At 39.7% G+C, this 16187-nt stretch overlaps 1 long non-coding RNA gene across 6 annotated transcripts in view; it reads right to left on the bottom strand.

Moving 5' to 3' along the window:
* Positions 1-7705: 7705 nt before the first annotated feature.
* LOC134170281 (uncharacterized) overlaps positions 7706-16187 on the bottom strand; it is a 225925-nt gene continuing 217443 nt past the window's right edge. For 4 of the 6 annotated variants that reach the window (XR_009967196.1, XR_009967201.1, XR_009967195.1 and 1 more), the window contains 2 exons: positions 13576-13669; positions 7706-7797 (listed from right to left, as the gene is read on the bottom strand). This is a non-coding gene — a long non-coding RNA (uncharacterized LOC134170281). Of the gene's footprint in view, positions 7798-8102; positions 8224-12462; positions 12595-13575; positions 13670-16187 lie in introns of those variants that run through there. The other 2 variants (XR_009967200.1, XR_009967199.1) reach the window with 2 other exon arrangements.

Raw genomic sequence — 16187 nt, 5'->3', positions numbered from 1 at the left:
CACTGGGGCTAACAACATGTTGCCATTATCAATGGGGATAGATGTATCCCGCTGGGGAGTTAATGGGGACAGAAGTGTCTTGACCCACCAAAAAAAAAAAAAAATTTAAAAAATCCCCAAACCAGAAAAACACACCTAAAAAGTATTGAAACTTGTAGAATCCTTTGCAGAAGATACATGCACTGTAATGGATGTAACCACTGTATCCTTTACAAGGCCATGGGTATGGGGAAAGTACTTTGTCCCTTTGTGGATTAAGCAGTGACGCCAACCTCCGGTCTCAGGCTATTCAGGGACCCACTCTTCAGCCTCAGCATCTCCCACCCTCTTCAAAAGTTCAGGGAACCACTGGCTCCCAGAGTTGTTTATGAGTGTGGGAATTAAATGGATTGGGGTAGACAGGAAATCATGGTAGCACCTCAGTTCAGTACAGGGAAGTCCTCAGTTTAGCGGTACTTTAGAACTTGCTTAAATATTTTGCTATCCTGAGGAAAAAGTAAAACACAAGGCTGAAGGTGTCATTCTGCATCAAAAGGTCAAACTCTCTTCTGTCACAAGCACTATGTCCATGAATCCTCTCCATAGGGGTACTGAAGCTGATCTTAAAGAGAAGTTGGGCTCTTTTCCCTTAGTCCCTTATTCTGATGGAAAGGCTGCTGCTGCTCCTCAGTGCTGTTGTGAAAGGGAACCTGCTTCTAAACTACCGGTCTGAAAGTATTAATGTTGTGTCTATATTTATTCTTGTATTGCTATTACCCTCCTCTCTCCCTTCATTTTCATTTATATATAGCAGTGATATTCCTATTCAGACTTCACTCCATGAGAATGAATGAGAAAGCCTCTAGCTTCCTCCTGCATGATCAACTTTCCATTCTCCCAATTATATGAGTAATCTGCTGCTGCTGCTTTTCTGATTTTAACTCATCTTTCTTGAGCATAAATGAACAGAACTGCAAACCTAAGCAAAAGGAAGCCATGTCAACGCTTTGTTCAGTGTCTTAAAGCTTTCCCTCCTTCTCAGGAATTTGACTCTACTACATATTAAGTTTTAATGTACTTATTCTGCATCATCTGCATGATGCTGCAAAGCACCAAGCTCTTCTTAAAGCAGAAGACAGAAATTAGTAGTTGCAGGAAGATCCACATGCGGGAATTGGATCCAGTGTGCCTATGTGTTCACTTTAACTCTGCTTCTCTCAAAAAATCCTTCCCCATTAATGAAACATACAACATAAAAGGAAAAGGAGGGACAGAGTGTGAATTCTGCTGTCATTTAAAAGTACTTCTGAAGAACATGGGCTAAAATGTCATAATATTTTCTTTAACACCATTAAACATTCTATGAATTCAATCAACATAGTCATTGTAATTACATAATTAAAACTCAGAAGGAAATAGTGTAATTGCTGTTTTATGGCCATCATTACATAATGAGTGGTTTTATGGCAATCTCAGCTAGCTCTGGGTTTGGGTAATTTTAAGAAGTTGTTGATTTCCACAATACCACTCATGACTTGATCTAGAGTACTTAAAAAACAAAGGAACTCTTAAAAGCGTTGTTTGTGGTTTCCACTTTTAAAAGATGTGAAAGGAGCCTCCTTCTGAAAGGGTTCAATAAAAGCTTAAACCTCAGAAAAGTGGATTTTTTTAGAGGCATGAACAGCCAGCTTCCAGCTGATTAACAGAAATGTTCAGCTCAGAGAGATTTTTAATGAAGACAATAAGCCCCAGAAAATACCCATTTACGGGTAATATATAACTTAAATCGGCAGCTCAATCATGGAGTCTCTGCCTCCCACACACCAGATTACGTGCTCAAGATCTGAAGCACAAAAGACAGCCCAAGGAAGAGAAGGGGACAAAACTAATCTTTGTGTGTTTATTGTGCCTCTCAAATATTGGTTCAGCTTGAGAGGCTTTCTGTCCTAGTGCTGCCTCTTCCAGCTACCCAGGAAATGCTCACATCTTTCCTTCTAGTTCCCTCCCGTCCCTGTGCTACACCCACCAAGCACCTCGCAGGTGGAGGAGCACTGGATAGCATTACACCTCATTCCTATTTTGTGGGAGTTGCTATGGGGCCTGTTAATCCCTGCTATTTTAGGAATGTTCTGCTTAAGAATAGTATAAAGAGCTTTGAGATGAATGGTAGCAATCAAGCAATGCATATAATTCCTTATGACAGCATTTCTGGGCATCACAACAGAAAACAAACCAGGCAACCAACTGCCACTTCTTATCAGACCCTGTACAACCACAATTGCATAAATATTCCTACATTATACAGCAATGAGTCTAAAATTGCTGCTTGTGGAGATGAACTAGAGCTAGCGAAGCAAATAACTGTATGCACACATAACACCAAGCACAAGATCACATTGCAGGCTACAAGTCTGAGAAAGTAACTAAGCTCTGGACAGGTTAACTTGCACAGTTTTTGTCAGTCCCTAGCCTAGGTGAGCTAAGATATGCCTACATGAGCTTAGATCAGACCTTTAACTGGTAAGCAAATGTATTTTTGGATTATCTCTTTCACTATTACCAAAAAAATAATACCTACGGTTGCATGAAAATCTCATCTACTCCCATTTCCTATACTACAGAATATCCTGGTGTCAGTGCTTGTTTTTTTTCCTTGCCAAGGAGAATAAAACTACAGACATGTCCACCTAAAACCAAAAAAAGCAGCTGTATATTAGAGAACATGTTACTAACAGAAGCTGAACTCAAAGAATATTTATAATGTAAGAGTACTCAATATTGCAGTACTGAGATTAGAATGAATCATTCAACTTATTTCTCAAATTTGTTGATAACATAATAATAACAATAATCAAGAAAAAACAGTTCCCTTTATATACTCCAGTAGATAATAGGAAAAAGTGTCACATTTGGGCAACAATATCAAACTAATATTCTCCTGGTGAACCAGAACAAATTGCAGTTTACAGCGTGCAGATATTGGGGGAAATGGAGTTACCTCTTCAACAGCACCTGCGTGTCTAGGAGGTTGCATGTATTCTGTTCTTCAAATAAACCACTAAAGTTTCCTCTAAGTACATTTCCTCTAGAGTACATTCCTCTAAGTGTTACTGAAGGCAAGTTTGCCCTGAAGCAGTGGGTGGTAAATGCTTATTTATGACTGTAAGCTAATGGTGCCATCATCTTCAGAGCATGAGACCTTCACAGTAAAACAAGCTGATTAAGGTTAATGAGTCAATTAATTTTGCACCTGGTATCATGACTAGTGGGTAACATCCTGCGCTTTTTGTCCTGGGAAAGTATATAACAACCCAAGACCAAGAACAGAGTTATTTGGCTTAGAAAAAGATGCCATCATCCCTGCATCTCACAAGCCTTGAATGAGATCAGGCAATAAAATATTCAGACAGTTGTTTTTCACCAGTGTTACAACTTACGTATTTTTTTCTCCCAAAGCATCATCAAGACTTAAAAGTGTGTGTGTCATATCTGAAGTACTTACTGAATTGATAATGTCATGTTCATGACTTGTTCATGGTTGGCACTGTAACTCTGCAATGAACATTTTCATTGTATCTGGCACCTGTGCAATTCACCCAGTCCTCAGCCTGCATTTTCTAATATAACTACAGTTAAAAATATCAATATCAAAAGATTACAGTCTACAGGACTAAGTGAATCAATACAACAGCTTAAATTTGATTCTTATTGAATACACATTCAATTTCATGGGTAGGGGAAGCCCTAAGTTCTTGCTTCATTCACTCTTTTATTACCTAAAGTCACCATATTTGATGGATATTCATTCATGAGTGAACTTTTGGCCCTTTGTCTACATGCTTCTTGTATTCAAAGCATCAGTTATTTGCAACTCTGATTTCTAAAACACACTGAGTAAAGGGGTCTTAGCAGTTATTTTATCTAAAGCATGATCATACAAATGACATCAGTAGGTTTCACGTTCAGCCCTAAATGGAATTCTAGTCAAATCTGCTTAATCTCATTGCCAGTAACATACATTAAATCTGGGCTCTCGTATTTAAGCTTGGGTTTTACTATCTCATCCATTATAGGCAGCTGCCTCTTGTCTCAAGTTATTTTAAAAGGGTATTAGAAGAGTAAGGCTTTAGATTCATATTTAAAAGACAATCCTGCTCATGTCAAGATTAACCTCTGTATTTCATCCTATCGAACCATGCATCAGCCTTCAGAACAGGCTAGTTCTCTCCATGCTAATGCTGCCTACCTAACAGGAGAGTTGACAAACAGAAATATTAGTGAATCAAAAAACAATTACCTCACTAAAAAGTCTGTCCTTTTCTTACCCCATAAATCTGATATGGAGGTTCTCAGATTTCTTTGCCTTGGACTCTCCTTCTAAATTTATAGCACATTTCCCCCTTTTTACAGTCAGATGTACCTCACACAATGTACAACACAGGAGTTCTTTGTTCCTTTTTAAAAGGAAGTAGGGGGTGGGATGGGAACCTCACAACCCAAACCCAATATACTTCTTGCAAAGACCCCAAATTCTTCAGTTATCTGACTCATTTCACATTTTCTATTCTAGTTGCACTGTAAGTTATTTGCAAGACCAACTTCATAGCCACTGAGAGTACAATGGAGTTCAGGCATCCTTTTTCCAGCCCACAGGACCAGGTGGAGTTCTGCAGCTAAAGACAGCAGAGAAGTAAGGTGAAAACTAAAGTATCACATTCCATGTGTGATCTCCTCACCAAGAGGCTCTTCTCAATTCTCACAGTTATGAAAACAGATTTAAAATAAAGACCCCACAGATACAGTATTTTAAGCCTGTGGTAAACATGGTGTAGCTCAAGTTCCATGACTAAGTTTGGCCGTGAAGAGATGCAGCAGAAGAAACGAATGAAGTTGTTTGGAACCTGAGTGCTTAGTGCAGAGCAGGCAGCTGTAAGGATCTGTACTCAGCTATTTTTTTGTTCCTTTTTTGGACTGTGAACAGTATCTGAATTTATGCCAAAACAATCTGGCTGGAACCATTCATTCATCTCACTTCTCAGGTCCATAAACATCCACTCCTCCTCTGGATTTGATATTCTACTTTTTGTTTTATTTCCTGCCTGCACAAGGTAGAAACAAAGACTCTTGCATAGTAAGCAGCAAGAGATTTCTGCAGGGACGTTATCATTCAATGTCTTTATGTGCTCCTATTCAAATGTGAACACATTGGTGTGTCTTTCCAGAAATCTTCATACCTTTTCTAGCAGTTAATAGCTTACTTTGGAAGCAGAGGTACTCTAAATAGTGGAAGCCAAAAAGTACATTAGTGAACTCATCTAAGAGAAGTGTGCTGTTAAATAATATGTAGACTAATTAATGTAAATGCAATGGTGAGAACATGCTGACATTGTTGAAGTTAATGATCCAGCTGCATTATAATTTCTATCACTGTAATACCGAGAAAACCAAAGAAATAGGCTTTCTGCATCCTGGAACAGCATTTTCACTAGGCATCTGGCAGAGACAGTTATACAGTCTTTCTATACTTCAGTTAAGACCGCTGTTTGATTTTTATCATGGAATTTGGGACAACAGTTGAGCTTTACGTACAGCCTTGAGCAAAATGTGACACTAAGGCTGTGCTATGCCAGAAGTAGGTTCCAAAGACCTGCGATTCAATGACACAGCTTCCAGAGTCCCAGTTCTCAGTCCCAGTTTTCCAACTGCTCCCTTCTTTCTTTGTTGGCATGGCTGACCTATGCTGCTGGCTCCAGTAAATTTTAATACCCTATCTGATGAGTCAGGAGTAGCAGTTACCTCACTGGGGTGGTGAATACAGAATCTGACACACTTCCATGCCTCATCCCCTCTCAGGTACGCATTAGCTATTTGCTAGGAAAGAGATTTTAAGAAATATAGAGCTTTGACCAAAGGCCAGTAGAGTATAGATGGAACTTATGCTGTTACACAATACAAAACTATCTCCTCTTATTACTTCATTCTACTGAAGCAAATAACCACAGTGTGGCTGCTCAAATGTTTTAAATACAAGTGTATGACCAAAATGGCCTACTTTATCAAGGAGTTAAACTCAGGCTACATTTCAACCATGTTCAAGTCTGTTAATTTCAATGGAGTGTCACTGTTTTACAGGGTTGAAGATGGCAGTGTATGGCAGACGTTTCTTGGTATAAATTTATAACTTTCAAAAGTATGTAGGCATCTTCACCTGCAACTAAGAGATGCTGATGGCACCTGGTGGGACTTTCAAATGTGGGCGCTGAAATCAGTAAGTCAACACATAAGAGCTTTTAAAGACTCACAGAAACTTGACATCTGGGGTTTAAACTCTTGAAGATCTTTGATAACTATCCTGTAACAACCTATGTCATTATGTCTAATCACACGTTTTGCCTGTTAGACAAAATAAGCGGATGAGCTTCAAAGTTTACCAAGGAGTTGTTCTGTTGAACAAATACTGTCTTTTATGTATAATTACTTTTTGCCTCAAACTGCTCTTCAGACAAGGTGTAAGATCTGGAGCATGGGCACTTTTGTGTATGGCAATGGAGGAGGCTTCTGAAAAATCCACAACACGCAATGCTCTCAAAGCAACACACAATGCTCTCAAAGAAAATGAATAGAAGAATACGGTGCTCTAAACGGCCTAAAGGACAGAACAGCCAGTGATGGGGTTTTGGTTCATTTCAGCAGGACTAATTTTCAGGGTTCAGAATGAGGGATAATATTTTATGAGCAGTACAAAACCGCAATGAAAATGATCATGCCGTTGGGTCATATTTCACAAGTCAGAAATCATTACTGTTTTATTTAAGGAGGGTCAGGATTTGTCTACAACCTTGATTCATAAATGCATTTGGCCACCAAAGGACTTTTTTCACAGTGAAAATGAAGCACATACATTCTGGCCCCTGCCTCAAGCACTGCTGCTGTATATTCCTTTTCTACTCCAGCGTGATTCATTTTACAATTTCCAAACTTGCTTCCAGCTACAAGTCCTGCAAAGGGACTGCTACTTAGGAAGAATAAAAAATGGCAAGCACAGCTGCCCATCCTGCCTAAAGCCACTCAGTCACAACACTTCTTTGAAATCCCAGCGACAGGGATTGCATTGGCTAAGTGAGAGATGTGGCACTGTTGCAGGCAGACCAACAGAACATGGCTTTTTCTATGACCAGACAATTACTGTGAAGATTACATTCTAGAGACAGATTTTCTGCGTATCTCAGCTCCCCTCTAAATAAGCTGTACAGATTCTAAAAGATACACTCAATGATGGAAAAATACCGAATACAAGATAAAGAACAACAATAAAACCACATTTTAGGAGAAAATGGAATAGACACTATCTGTATTTTTCTCTTTTTCCCTACCTGTTGCTTGTATTTTCATCAACAAAGTATGTCAGTCAAATAGACAAAAGGCTTATTAGTCAGTGACCTTCATGGGCAGCCCATTCTTGTTGAAAACCACTGTTAGAAACAGAGAGATAAGAGTACACCTCATGCCATGCAGTGCAGCCTTTCCACAAGTCTACTCCAGTTCAGAAAAACAGAACTTCAAAATTTCTGCTAAAAAAAAAAAACCAACAATATTTGGAAATGATGCTGTGTCATGCCCATTTCTCATGAGCTGGATGCCTATTTCACATGGCACATCACACCCAGGCACTCTTGTGATACATCACAGTAATTTGGTAAAGGAAAATAATTTTGTGTGACCTGGAATATAAAGCACAGCTGCTGGAGGGGTTTGGAAATGCACAGCACTCAGGATGCTGTACCTGCAGATGGGATTTATATTTATGCGTCTTTTCAGCTGAAAGGTTAAAAAGAAAAGAAGAAAAACTTTTTATCTGTTAGTCAACTCAGCTACATATATGCCTTATGTATATGAACAGATGATAAATGGTAAATATATTTACCCTAGGGAATTGGTCTACATAACAAAGCAAACAGAGGCCTGGTTTCCATTTCACACAGCTTTCACAAAGACAGAGAAAAAATGCTGAATTCCTTAGATAAAACAAATAAAGGGGCAACAAAAAAAAAAGAGGGAAGAATCCAGTGTGTGTGCAAACACCTTTACAGATACAGGTAATTTTCTACGCAGTGCAGAGTTACCATGGTGATGGGCATGAATCAGATTAGATAATTTCTCTGCTCAAGAAACCCTTCTACTGAAGCCATTGGCAGGTTTTCCAGTTGATCAGTAGCATTAGGTCCATGTTTATTATTTTTTCCTCTGCAGAACAAATTGTATGAAAGGTTAAGTGGCAACATTTGCACACAATAAGATTATTTAAAGGAAAGACAAGGAGGCAGTTTAGACATGAGTTACAGACTGGCTCAAAAGCTTACTGTAACCAAAAGAAAAACACCTATTCATCTTGGATAACTTTCAACAGAGCTCCATGAAAACACAGAAAACCTACACAAGGAAAAAAAGCCAACAAAAGCAGAGAAAAGAGTGGATGAGACCCCTTTGATGCATCAGTATGAATAGATAACTGCAGATCTTGATAACGGACATCTTCAGAGCCTCAAAGTGCCTTTCCTAAATTAGCAGCTGCCACCTTTACTATGCCTACACAGCATCCTTACAGGGATTAAGGGACACCCAGCTCAGTGTACCCTGAGCAGAAATTGTCCTTTACGTGAGAAGTGGAAGGGAAAGGCGGTAGAGCATGCAGGAACAGACTTCAGTGATTCCCTCTTCTGAAACTTGCCGCTCAACACCACATAAATCCTTTGTTTTCCCCATGGAAGCAGCTGTGGCAGTGTAGCATAATGGAGAAGGGCTTGGGACCCTCATTTAGCTTCTGCTCCCTTGTCTGGACACGCTCTTGAATGTAACCATGTAAGGAATTCCTTCTGTCAGCACAGTAGCTAGCATGTCCTCAGCCTGCTCAAATCATAGGGTAAGATGTACTGGCTTGAATTTCAATTATTCTGCTATGAAGAAATAAAAGGACTTGCCCAAAATCATACAAAGTAGGAGGAGCTGTATGCTGCTCTGAGGCCCATGTCTACATCATTTCAACACTGCAAGATTCAAGATGCTTGAGCCATCTCTCCTACTTCTCAGTTCCGTTACCTACAGAAATCTGAACAATTATGTATCTTACTGGAATAGCAGCTCAATTCTTAGCTAACAAACCATCTTCTTCTGAAAGCCACTGGGAAGTCTTTCCAGAGAGATGAACAGAGAGTTCACAAGACCAGAAAGATTTTATTTCAAATTGAAGTCTACAATGGATGTTATAAAATGACAGTTCTACTTTATTCCAGAAACAAAGGCTCATCATCATTTTGATGCTCTCAGTGGAGTGCATGTGCAAAGAACCTTTGGTTGATTATACAGCTGCTAACTGGAAGATGCCAAGATATCACAGTATTTCTCTAGGGTTTTTTTAAACTGACCCTTTCTTGCCTCTTTTGATCTCTTAAAAGCTAGTATCACAGCAGCCCTTGCTGGAGTGTCACTGTGTAATGCTTCCAGCAGTTTGGAAGTGCATTCCCATGGTAACACTTCAAACCCTGAGGGCTACATAATTTCAGCACAGTAAGCTTAATATCAGATGCCTGAGCCATCTGTCCAGCTCCTCAATTAACATCGTTAGCTACTGAAACTTGTGCAATTACGGGTATTATTGAAATCACATTGCAATCAAGGAACAAATCCACAACACAAAAGCAGGACAGAGGAAACCCTAAAGCCACACTGAAATGGAGCTAGTATGAGTGAAAAGAGAAGGTGGGGCACTTCATCCAGAATTTAATGCAAATTAGAACTTAATCTGGCCCATAATTTCTATCTTGAGTCTTCATTTTGACTGTGGAACAGTTTGAATCCTGTTCTCATTAAGGGAAATGGCTGTGTGGTACAGAGGAACAGAAAACCAACCTCAGCACTTGTCTCCTCTATAAACAAACTTAAGAGAAACACCTTGAGACTGAGATGGAAACAGTAGCCTCAAGCTAGTCCATGAGAAGGAAGAGGGCCTTTTCTGCTTGGTTTAGGTTTCAGCTAAATACTGTGCAGTCATCAGAATTTATTAAAAACCTGGTAGATAGATTTATACTGACCACAATCAAATCCCGGAAACTGGATCACATCCTCTGGAGGCTCCCTATGCATGGTCTTCAGATATGTGTACAAATCATTAGGTTAAAGCAGGTACACAGAGTCCCTGAAGGGACAGCGAGCAATTTCCTTACACACAGGGAATCTCAAGGAGACTGAAAGCCACACCACATGCAGGCAGCAGGCCCAGAGGAGGTGACATGCAGGGAAGCTGAAACAGAACACACAGGAAAGGACATTGTGGGAAGGGGCAGTGTTGAGATGGCAACCCCTGGGCACACGTGGCTTCGATGCTGTCTGCAGAACAGTTGTCTCACCATTTTACTTGAGGGCTGTGAAAAGGGTCTCATCTCACCTGCCTATAGACAAGTAAAATCGAGGATCTTCAACTAGTTATCTACAACATCTTAATAGTCCTTAGAGAGACATAGGCATTTCTACAGCATGACTAGCATAGCACTTCAGACATTTACTATACAATAAGACAAATCATTCCCTATTTCTCTCCATGGACCATAAAAGGCCTCTATATGCCCAGCTGAGCTAGAGATGTCTGTCCTGCAGATGTCTAAATTAAAGCAGCAGAGTCCTACCTTGGGAGTGCTCTGATGATTGCAGTATGAGAAAGACCTGTTTTCTTAGTTTAGAGGAGCCCACTGTTGATACCATCCATCACAATACTAAGGAAACAAATGATGTTTCCTACTACAGCTACAAGGCCTACCCTGCTAAGTCCTTACAAAGAGATGCTCAAGAGTTTGTCCTCTGAAACAGCAGCCTGATTATCAGAGCTTCCTTTCTGTCTGCAGCAATTCTGTTCCCAGTGTTAAAAAAAACTGCATGAAACTTCAAAGAAAGACGACAAACAAAAAAGTATATGTCAAAAGACATAACGGTCACACATGTCAGCAAAAGAAAGGCAAGGCACAAATGAAGATATTTGTAGCAGTTTGTTCCCTCACAGCAAGCACTGCTGCACAGTATTTCATCTTTTGGCTCATGCTGGTTTTGATATTTAACTGTTGCTGGTATTTCAGTTACTGGTTCTATTTCTTGGAATGAGCCTGTTAAGGGAAGCAGTAATGCCCATAGTTAGTCCTCCCATATGGCTTTTTGTTTTGCAGTCTCACGTTCCCAAAGCTCACTTTGCACAAGAGCTGGAGGGTGACCCCTCTACCAGCAGCCACTTCCCAGGCTTTCACCCAGGTCACCTCAGCCTGCAGCACAAATAGCCTTTCCAGTCCTCCCTCTGTCTTGTAGCTTGCTACATCCCCTCCACCTGGAAGAACAAGCCCAGAAATCACAAGTACCAACTGGCCATGAATAGTCCTGTACACAGAAGCTCAGAGCTTTGCCAGCCTCTGCAGCAGGCAGAGAAATGGTTATAAAAAGGTTGACTCTGACTCAGACTTTGGTGCCTGGACAGTTCTCTCCTAGATGTTTATCTATTTACAGGTGTTATTCTATTTCCTGAAGAAGAGCATTATCATGGAGTAAATCCTATTTCTCCTTAGAGGGACACAGGGTATTTTGACAACATCCCTCACGTCCCTTACAGTGTCACAATGCTCTTCACTTCTGTGTTTTTGCTGCAGACTGTTAAGTCTGCTCCTTCTTATAAGAGACATTTTTCTAACTAGAGCTTTCACAGAACAACATTCATTTTCTCCTTATTTTGTATGAATGTATTGATTTGACCACAGCTACAACCGATGATGTGGGTTTTTTGCTGCTTCTACATTCAGGTACTTGAAAAAATGTTGCCATGTAATGCAAAGCTATTAACTGCAGCCTAATATCTACCAGCCAGTGACGTATGTTAGAAAATCAGAGAACTATCCCAAAGGGAAAACTCAAAACATGCAAATACAGTTTAGTGATTCAAATAATTATAATTGTTTTCAATAACATTCAAATGCAACATTCAGATTATGAATGTTAATTCTCTGTACCCACTCATCCATTGGATTTCAGTTATTATAAATCCCAGCTATGACAAGGTTCTTTGTATGGTTTAACAGTAAATGGGCCATACGTGCCAGACTGACCTTTTGTCACATTCTATTTATGAACTGAAGACTAAAAATAGCCTCCAAAATCATTATATGCTGATACAAGACTGTCCACCTTCTTGGAATCAGAAAGATTTCCCACATTTTAATCCTGTGTATCATTAATATTGGGAGCTCTGCTATTAAAAGCTAAAGGCTATCTCTGGCACATTTTTGCAGAGCTTGTGGAAGTGACTTGGCTGGAGCTACTCTTCAATTTTGCTGGCTAAAATTGCAATACTGCAGTACCTTTAGCTCCTGCCAGCAACATCAGCCACATACATTTCTACCCGAGAGAGCCCATTCAGAACAAAAACCTGAATACGGTTTGGGTTCACCCGCCTGCTCACAGGCTTGACTTTGCCTCTGAGTGCTTCCTGCGATTGCTTCTTTCCCTGGGAGAAATCTGTGGTGCTCCCCAAGGATGCAAAAGGCCTGAGCTGCTGTATCCTGCAAATCAGTTATGATTCTCCTGGGTCTGGTGAGGCATAGATGGATAAATAATTAATGCACTGTCTTTTAAATCCAAACATATTTACAAGGGAGAGGGGTTTGCTGCTGGTGGTGTTGATTTTTTAGAGTTTGGTTGGCTGTTGTTTTTGTTTTTTTTTAATAATCAATACATGATTTAAATTCTATTTTCCCTTGCGTTTTTACTGAGTGACAATCAGCAACTGTTACTAAACTATGAACATAACATAAATTAAGGCTACAGTACTTCCCTGTGAAGGTCTATAACCATCCAGGATCAAAACTACTCATTTATTTCTCAGCAAGTCTCAGACAAGCATACGCACACATTAAACACTTCAGTGTCTCAATATAGCCTCAGGAACTAATACCAGGAACCAGCACATGCATATTATATCATTCTGAAGAAGTCCACAGGTTTTTAGTACAAGCACGTTAACAGAAGGCAGAGTTGTGTTTCACTCTTCCACTGACACACAGCACAAAAGCAAGCATAGAGCTAGGCCAGTGATTTCAGGTTGCAAACTAGCTCAGTCTGTACCATTAAAATGTAGAAATACTTACTGTGACTGGTAGTACTTCACAGTACTACTGTTCAAATTTTTAAAACTATTTTAATGCTTCAATAATTTGCACAGTTTTGTGACCTAAGAGGAAGCCTCATGTAACTTACTGAGTCTCCAAGCAGAGTATTTTATGAAAATATTAACTTCCCTTTTTAAAGAAAGGAAAGTTTTCATGATGCTAGAGAAAATACTTAAAATTAGCACAATATGTGTCCCAAAGGTCCAAGCAAAAGAGAATTATGCATTTTAAGATTTTTTGATTTTAATCCAGTTGTAGACCTTAATCATAAACTTTGAACTCTTGGGATTGCCATTCCAACTCCAGTGCCTGCCTCTTATGGAAATGGGAAGCCTTTCCAGAGAGGCACAGAGACTGCTTCAGTACCAGGCCGTGACCTGAACAATTATTTTATGCTACTCACTGATACAACAGGGTGCAGCAAAACTGTTGTTTCCCATATTCCTAATTGGACAGGGCCTTTAAGTATGATGGTAAACATGGAAAACAGCAGCCCACTGAAGATAAGCAAATACACAATACATTACCACTTCATATACCTTTACTAGTACCTCCTCACATATACAGACAGCATAGATTACTGTTCTTCTCTATCTTGCACTCTCACCTTTGATCTACCTGACCCTTGTTATCTTTTTCAGAACCTCCCTATGTGGGCCAAATGGGGAAAGAAAAAAAAAAAGACTGAAACCCAGAAGCTGTATAAATATGCTGACACCACTGGCCCTACATGTAAGGACCATCCATCATATTCATCGCCTCAGTAAAACTGCTGGTGTGGACAGAATGCAAATCCTGTTACTGCAGAAGAGGTATCTGAGCACCTGTGTGCATAGCAGCCATCTAGGGGTCATAATCAGAGGATAAGTAAGATCATTTCAAGTGTCATGCTGATTGTACTGTACCAAATTTGCTAATAAAACCCCTCCATGCCTGAAAGCCACAGAACCCAAGAAAATGTGATTGCAAGAGAAGCTATAGTGTGAGCTGGTTTATAATAAGTGTGCAATCATGAAGTGAAAATAGCAAGGCAAGAGTTAACACAAGACTGGATGAAGTCATTATGAGCCCTAAGCTCTATGTAAAATGATAAAATAAGGGCATCTAAATTCCACTGCAAATCCAATAGGCTGCATGCTGGAAGCAAAGAAATGAGATGAACAAGGGCTCATCTACATTAGAAAGTTTTACTGCTTTAATTAATCCAAAACCATAATTAAAACCGTGAAATCTTTCTAGTGTGGATGCAATTTTACTGGTTAAATGAACAAGCACTTGGAGCTTACTATGGTTCAGACATATCACCTACTGTCTAACTGTACTGTACTCTGGCTTGTTTTAATATACCCAGTTTACTTCCACAGATGGTTCTGGGTACAAATGTAAACTTCGTATAGAAGTATTTATCTTGTATATCTCCATGGATGCAGGACTAGACCAAGGAAGTGTTCTGGAGATGGCCACAATCAATCAGACTGGTCCACTAGTGACATGTGCTGTGTACTCCAATTCTTGAAGCGGTTGTCCTATGGTTCAAGAATTAAATTGTAGTCAAATCTCTCCCCAGTCCTACTCCAGGCTTATCAGCTGGGATAAAGTTTAGTTTCCTCAGAGTAGCCAGCATGGTGCTATGGTTTTGTGCTGGAAGCAGAGCTGATAGCCCAGGGATGTTTTCATTACTGCTGAGCAGTGCTTACACAGCCTCCTCTAGTGGGCATAGGAAGTTAGCCTACCTCTTGGCATTATTTCCACCTACAAATTAAGAACAATTAATCAATAAATAATTGATTGAAAATCACTGTATTAATCACCATCCACTGTTCACTCTGAAATCAATGCAAGACTTAGCATGAAGTGGCACTACGGCTTGCCTTGATACAAGTACGAATGTGGCAAATCTCACTGTACATTTTAATCCACTAAGGAATCAAGACTACTCCAAAACTGAGTAGCCCGAGATGAAAGGAAATGCAGATCAGTGCTGAAATCATGTAAGTCCTTTTGGTGATCAAGAGGGAAAACACATTATTATTTACAATCTTCACAGCTGTGCTGAAGTTACGGTTATTGTAACTCAAGGGCCATTTCCTCTCACTCGACATGAACTTGTGCACTGAATTACTTTTAGGAGCAATGTGAATTAAGCATAAAGCTAACATAACTGGAATTTCAATCATTATTTAGCTGCTTTTCCCCTCTGCCCCAGAGTCCGAAACCCAATGCACAAATTTGCAGAATTGGCAATGCAATAATGGAAAAACTGAAAGAGTTTTAATAAATTATTCTGAAAGATATTAGACAGATGATAATTCCCAATTCTTTTGAACTCCATCAGAGAATTCTCATTTAATTTTCTGGGAATACACTTTGGCCCTAATCACTTACAAAATGGGATTAAACTTCTGGTTTCATAGTACACCTATGAAAATCTGTAGAATCATGTAACACAGCTTCACAAAGAAGGGAAAGCTGCCTATGTAGCTCTATGAAACAGTTCTTTAGATTGCCACCTTCAGCATGAGCCAGCTTATTCTGTCATTCATAAATTAAAACGCCTGAAGTCAGAAGCAATTTCTTGAACTTGCCTTCAATCTGTGGGCTTTCCACATTTAAAGGTTTTTTAGCATGCATTTAAAATTGAAGAGTGAGCATGAGCAGCTATCATTTCTGTAAGACCATAATAAAGGTCAAACATTTGTTAGATTGAGAGTGACATTAATACCTTCTGAATTCTTATTAGAGAAGGTCCATCATGGTATCGTTTTCTTGGAGTGTAATAGGTCAGCTGTCAAATCTATCACCACGTCTGTCTCTATTTTCCTACTTTCCAGGCAGGACCAAAGAATAGGAGGAAATCAAAGAAATACGCATTTCAAAAGCACCGATTTGACAGCTTTAGTCCCAAGTTCAAGTATGCAGTAACCCATTACCTAGGAATCCTAGGGCCGATTCTTCACAATGCACTGACTTAAAGAAATTGAATTTGAGTAGAGAACTGCACAAACCGGTTGCATT

This window comes from Pezoporus occidentalis, unplaced genomic scaffold (genome assembly GCF_034315485.1).
Source record: "Pezoporus occidentalis ecotype Australia unplaced genomic scaffold, CSIRO_AGI_Poc_V1 ctg37, whole genome shotgun sequence".
In the NCBI taxonomy this organism is placed as follows: Eukaryota; Metazoa; Chordata; class Aves; order Psittaciformes; family Psittacidae; genus Pezoporus; species Pezoporus occidentalis.
This window is presented reverse-complemented; position numbering and strand designations above follow the sequence as displayed.